General features: G+C 38.1%; 1 long non-coding RNA gene across 1 annotated transcript; it reads right to left on the reverse strand.

The window, feature by feature from the left end:
• Positions 1 to 1,745: 1,745 nt before the first annotated feature.
• Positions 1,746 to 6,375, reverse strand: LOC129350123 (uncharacterized). The gene is made up of 3 exons (XR_008603377.1): positions 6,248 to 6,375; positions 5,162 to 5,262; positions 1,746 to 3,411 (listed from the first exon to the last, which is right to left on the reverse strand). It is a non-coding gene; the product is annotated as an uncharacterized LOC129350123 (long non-coding RNA).
• Positions 6,376 to 6,679: the final 304 nt, after the last annotated feature.

Consider the following 6,679-nt stretch of genomic DNA (forward strand, 5'->3'; position numbering starts at 1 on the left):
GGTCCTCAAACATCCACCTTAAAGGAACATTCCACCAAAAATCCTTGGACATGCACCTAAAATGTCGGTTTAACCGAGTATTCCATCCAAAATCCTCAAAGAGACCTGAGGGGCTGGTTAAAAGGAATATTCCACCTAAAACCTCAAATATAGACCCGAAAGGGTGGTTTAGAAAAAATCCTTCAATGTTGACCAAAAAAGTTAGTATGGAGGAATATTCCACCTGAAATGTAGACCTGAGAAGTTGGTTTAGTAGAATATACCATCCTAAACATCCTTAAATGCAGACTAAAAGATGGTCTAGAAGAAAATTCCACCTTAAATCCTCCAATGTATACCTAAAAGGTGAGTTTAATGGTTTATTCCACCTAAAATTCACTACTGTAGACCTTGGAGGTTGGTCTGATGGTATATTCCACCCAGCATCCTTGAACATAAACTTAAAAAGTTTGTTCAAAGGAATATTCCACCTAAAATCCTTCAATGTAGACCAAAAAAATCTTGGTGTAAAGTAGTATTCCACCTTAAATGTAGACCTAAAGGATAGTTTGGAGTAATATTCTACTCTAAAATTTTCCAATGTAGACCTAAAAGGTTTATCTGATGGTATATTCTACCCAACATCCTGGAACATTTACCTAAAAGGTTGGTTTAATGGTATATTCCCAGAAAAACCCTTGAACATTAGGCTTATTGGTATATTCCACCCAAAATACTTGTACATGTACCAAGAAGTCAGTGTAAAGGAAATGTAGACCTAAAAGGATTGTTTAAAGGAATATTTAAACGATTATTATCATTATTTAATAATCTGTTATCAGTCAGAACTCTGGCAAACTTATTTTCATCAGTTTTTTTAGTGGAAGTCACAAATAAAGGAATTCTTGGGTTTTCCCGGCGTTAGTGAGTCAAAAGCTGCTGTTTCAACACAGACACGTTCACATGCATCCACAAACCTCTCAGCACTCAAACACCCACAGACAGGAGGCCGGCTGGACCGAGGCTCGGCGGCGTCCTCAGACCCACGAGTCGGGGAGTCGGTGAACTTGTTGGTCCGGTTTGAAGGCCTCCGTGTGGTCCAGTAGAAGTCCACGTAGTCGGTGTTGGCTTTGAACCGCAGCAACTGGCCACCATCAGGTGGACCGGCTCGTCCTCGTAGGACTCCTCCTGTAGCCTTGAGGGGACCACAGGAACATTCAGTAGCTGTTGGAGTTCTTCCTGTCAGGCTCGTGGTAGAACGGCTCTGAAGAATCTTGTACTTGTCTTATCTGGAACAATCTAACAGCCTAAACTGTTAACAGCAGCATAAAGAAGCAAACACACAGGCATAGATTAGGACTCAAACTAGATTTATTTTAGAAAACAAATCAGCTTAGAGGCATTTGTTCACACATGTGGCTGAATAGGAGGCCGTCCAATCAGATTTGAGGTCTTCACTCTGTAGGTTGTTTGTTTGGTGAGACTCTTGGACCTCCATCAGCTGATGTGGATGTTTGATGGTCTTCCTCTCTAGTGCCAGATGATTCATCCATGAATTCAGCAGCTACAGACTGAAATGAAGCTCATGCTGCCGTTATTGAATTCCTGTTCCAGATTAAATGTTCAGAGCTCACCTTGAATGCAGCCGTCTGCTGTCTGATAGTTTTTCTCATTGTAGTCTTCAAAAAAGTCTTTTTCCTCATGTCAGGATGTGGTGAGACTCTTTCTCAGTCGCTGCAGACGTCCCTCATTGTGCATCTCTAGAGAAGAAACAGAAAAACTGATCACTGCTTCAGCATCAAACGCTCTCCAGCATTGAGAGTGTTTTAGGAATTCATTCATTGTGTTGTGAACTTTGAAGGAGCAGAAACTTTACAGCTGCCAAAGATATGAGCTCCAATTCTGGATGTTTTAGGAAATGAAGTTCATCAAATGAACACTTGATTTTTGCTGATAACGCTCATTAAATTACTGAAGAAATCCAACATAAAAACCTGTAAACTCTCAGGCAGCTTTTGTTAAAGTTTGTCTATAGTTCTATCATCATGTTCTGGAACCAGGACTCTGCAGAAGTTCCTTCAATCAGATACTTGTGTGTTTCTATTTAAGCCTCAGGTTTGAACGTACAGCAGAGGATTAGAAAGGAGTGATTTTAATATTTAAATCAGTCCAGTAAATGTTTGGCATGAAAATTATTAAAATTTTGATTTAGATAGATTTGTGTCAAATAATATTGTAGAGTCTCACTTAAATAAATCCAAATGAGTTCAGTGTATTTACATTTTATAGAATATTTGATTTCTTAATCTCAATACTGTAGGGTCTGACCCTAAATATTATAATAATGGTGTAAATTTAAATAATATTGTAGTGCAGAGTCAAACTTTAATCAGCTAAACTTGCATAATAAAAATCACTGCACTATGTTAACCTGAACATTCATATTAGTGAGTTAAATTTACATAAATCATGATATTCTAGAGTCTTAACTGGAATATTTCTAACATTAATCTTTTTGTATTGTGCTGATAAACAACAATAACCCGACTTTCAGATAATATTTGTTGTCTGTGATTGTGAGACTAAATTTGGAACTTTGGAACCTGCAGCAGCTGTAGGAATAAATAAAAATAAAATCTGTTCATTTCCACATTATGCACATTAAATTATTCTTAATATCTCAGACTGAATGGTAGCTGGCAGTAAAAACAAACTCATCTGATCATTCTGATCAATACTTCATGATCAATATCAGGACAGATGTTACAATTCCAGCTGTTCCATTAGACTGCAGTTATTCACAGAGAAATCAAAACATCACATTCCTCATGAAAACTAGATGGACTTTTATTAAATAAAGTGTTGGTGAATAAACAGTGTAAAAAGTGCAAAGCAGCTCCATTAAATCAGGAGACGTGAGACTTCCACAGCATGGATCACCATCTGCTGTGTTGATTCATAGCTGAATGTCACAATGAACTGAGATAGAAAAGCTGCTTTGAGCTGCAACATTACGGTCTGACAATCCAACACCATCACAGTTTTCATCTGGTTGTTTTGCTTCAACATGCTGTGAAGTTCAGTTTTTACCTGAATCAATACAGAGATTCTATTTCCAGCCAACACTGGAATAAAAATTAGAATGTTATGAGGTTATTAATGCAACTAAATCCTTACAGATGGAAGGATTTACTTCTAAGTTCTAATTCAAGTTTCAGTTGGAGCACATTGCATTCACAAAGAAAAACAGCGATACCTTCATAGCAACATTTAATAAACCTAAAGCTTCCCTGTTGGCACATTGGTGGAGTTTGTTACTGAGCATCTGAACCTTAAATCCAGTGAGACGACCATCTTCAGTCGAGGCCAGTCAGAGAACTTCAAGACCTTCCATCAGCTGGACCAGATGTGGCATCATCTCCCTCTGAACATCTGGATGACAGGAGAAAAGACAGAAATCAAACACAGATCACAGAAATACAATTTATTCACTTTCATCTTTTTATAAAAGTAGCATGAACTTTATTAAAACTTGACAATATCAGTAATGAAAGTAAATGTTTTTATCTCGTGTTGAAGCTAAATTTAAAGTGAATTTTAATGACAGTTTATCCTGAGAGGAGTGAGAATGGAGCTTTTCTTTCCTTTTTAGAATATTCCCTCAAAATATTCTGTTTATTATTGGCTTTAGAAGCATTTTTCTTTATTTTTAGATACCTCAGACTGATGCACTTTGCTGGTTTGCAGATAATTTCATGTACAATGACAATAAAGATCTTCTATTATAACATATTTTGCTAAAACAAGAACAGCAAACCTTCTCAACCATCTCTCAGTCTGTAAAATTCCAACTGCGACAAAGAATTATCTGATGTAGTTATTATTATAATCTTTACTGAACCAGCCCTGGAATTAATAAAAATCTGTATATGGATATGATTTTCTCTGATGGGACCACTAAAACCGCATGCGATAAAGTAAATCTCTTCTGCACTGCACACATATTACACTTTTGTATAACTCTGGATGTCAGAGTAAAGGCAGACAGATCCACCAATCAGCCACAACATTCTGACCACTGACAGCTGAAGACAACAACATCCATCATCTTGTTCTAATGCAATGTTCTGCTGGGAAACCTTGACGTTCATGTGGATGTTTGACATGTACCACCACCTAAACACTGCAGGACAAACAACCCCCTAGTCTCCATGGCAACAGCAGTCCTTGATGCCAGCTGCCACCCTCAGCAGGAAGAACTAAAACTGTTCAGGAGTGGTCCGAGGAACACGACAGAGTTAAGCTGTTCACCTGGGTTCCACACTCCCCACATCCACATCTGATGGAGCATCTGTGGGATGGTCCAGGATCAGCCTGGTCTAGGTAGGACCCACCCTGCAACCCACAGGATCCACAGAATCCACAGGACATCCCCAGAGGTTCTGATGAACCACTGGGTCAGAGGAGTTTTAGCAGCATAAAGGGACCAACACAGTATTAGTCAGGTGGTCATAATGTTATACTGTTATATTGTCATGCTGATTATATGATCAGTAAATGTTACCATCAATTATAACATCCACATTGATCAGGAAAAAAAAACAAACTATCAGTTCATTCAGAAACTGTGGGGTTAAACCTAAAAACACAGACCTCAACAGCAGTTTGTTTCAAAGCAGAACACCAGCCAGTTTTCACTCAAGAAGCTTTCAGAGCAACAATTAAATGACAGCTTTGTTCTCATTAAGTTCACAGTCAGCCAAAATAATGTACACACATCAGGAAAAGAAAAACTTTTATAAATATTTCATTTGTATAAGTACTTCTACACATATAGATTCCTCTTTCTAAGTTTGATCAAATCACGATAACTCTGTGTCCTGTTGTACGATGTTTTCCCAACAGATGGCGCTACCCTCATGAATGGAGCATCAACAAGTGACGTCTACAACAGAACAGAAATGTCTGGAAGCCAGTGGCCACCACCTTGAGCACCTCTTGTAATTGTAGAGGCCAAAGATAACTTTTATTAATCTCGTCATGTCTGAATAAATTTGGGATTGAAATATTTATGCAAGTTTTTCTTTTCCTGATGTGTGTAAACATTATTTTGGCTGACTCTGTATAATAGGTTTCTGACAGGTCACCAGGCAACATCTTTTTATAATAATGACAAACATACCTGCATTCTACAGGAGTGATTTTCCTCATGTGCAGGTAAAGATGTGGGAGGAGCTTAGAGATGACAGGAGCAGGAGTCATCCTCACTAATTCAGCTTCCACCTAGAAACAGAAAGACCACAAACAAACACACTGATATACTCTCAAATGTTCAACCTCACAGCCTCAAAATATCTGTTTAGGAAGTGTTGTGTTTCTAAATTCTGCTGAAAGCATTGACAGACATTCTCTTACAAGGTTGTGTAAAAAGCAGCCTGTCCTCTGAGCTACTAAGAAATCTTCCTGAACAAAGTTTCTACGTGTAAATCGGCTCAACAAAAACTAAAGCCTCAGTCAGAGATAACAGGTATCACAAATTATAAACAACTTTCTTTGTTAATTCAGACTTTCTGCTTCAACCTCACAGAAAAAGGGGAGTTTAACTCATCAGGTGACTGAAAATGAACGGCTTGTGCAGTTCTAGATCCAAAAGTAGGATGTTTCAACTCATGTTTTACTACAAATACACACAGTAGTAATAAATAAACACAATGGCTGGTTGTTAGTTTATTCACTATTAATGTCATTTTATATACTGGATTGAACTTGAGCAGTGGAAGAGAGAAGGAATTCAATGAAAATATGGAGATTCAGAGAGGGAATGTTGGGCAATGTTAAGTCAAGCACAGTTTAATTCAAACCAGCTGAATGTTAAACTTCAGTGAAGCTCAACGGGTTTCAGTTAACCTTAAAGTAAAATAACTTTTTTAAAATCTAAAATACACAGCAGAGAAATACAGGTTGAGAAGGTCATTCTAATAATGACGGACAGGCAGCAACTAACACAGGTGTTCAGCGGTAAGTTAGCCACCTGTGTTAATTAGCCCGCTAGCTAACTTAGCCACTTAGCTAGCGAACTTAGCCGCTTAGCTAGCGAACTTAGCCGCTTAGCTAGCGAACTTAGCCGCTTAGCTAGCGAACTTAGCCGCTTAGCTAGCTAACACGTCCGGACCAACTGCTCAAACACGACAAAACACAACTCTTCACAAGTCGCTGACTTAACGTACAACAAAACAACGCTACTGGTTAGAAGTATTTATCTTCTTACCGTGTTTTACTCCAAAAACAAGGTCAACAGCAGCCAGAGATGCTACCAGACGTGCTGACCATCGATATACATAGACTAGCTCCGCTAGCGCGCTGTCTTCCACATTATCTATGGTCTGACCAGTCACTGCTCTCTGGCTCCGCCCTCTGAGAATCTTGTTGTCGTTTGGCTCCACACTTGCTGATGACCACTTCCGGTCTCTGAAAATGAAAAAACTGACCTTTTTTTCGTTTCTGTCGCTTACTGATTTTATTTTTTTGTTATTCTAAATATAAAATGAAAATCAAAGCATTTTTAAAATTTTGTATATCCCTTTTTGATCATGAAAAGGAAAAACACCTTGTATTCCAATTTAAATTTTTGTATTTCAAAACGAAAATCAAATAACCACTTTTTTTTTTCAATATCCGTTTCAGAACGGAAAAACAAAAT

Source organism: Amphiprion ocellaris, chromosome 12 (assembly GCF_022539595.1).
Source record: "Amphiprion ocellaris isolate individual 3 ecotype Okinawa chromosome 12, ASM2253959v1, whole genome shotgun sequence".
In the NCBI taxonomy this organism is placed as follows: Eukaryota; Metazoa; Chordata; class Actinopteri; family Pomacentridae; genus Amphiprion; species Amphiprion ocellaris.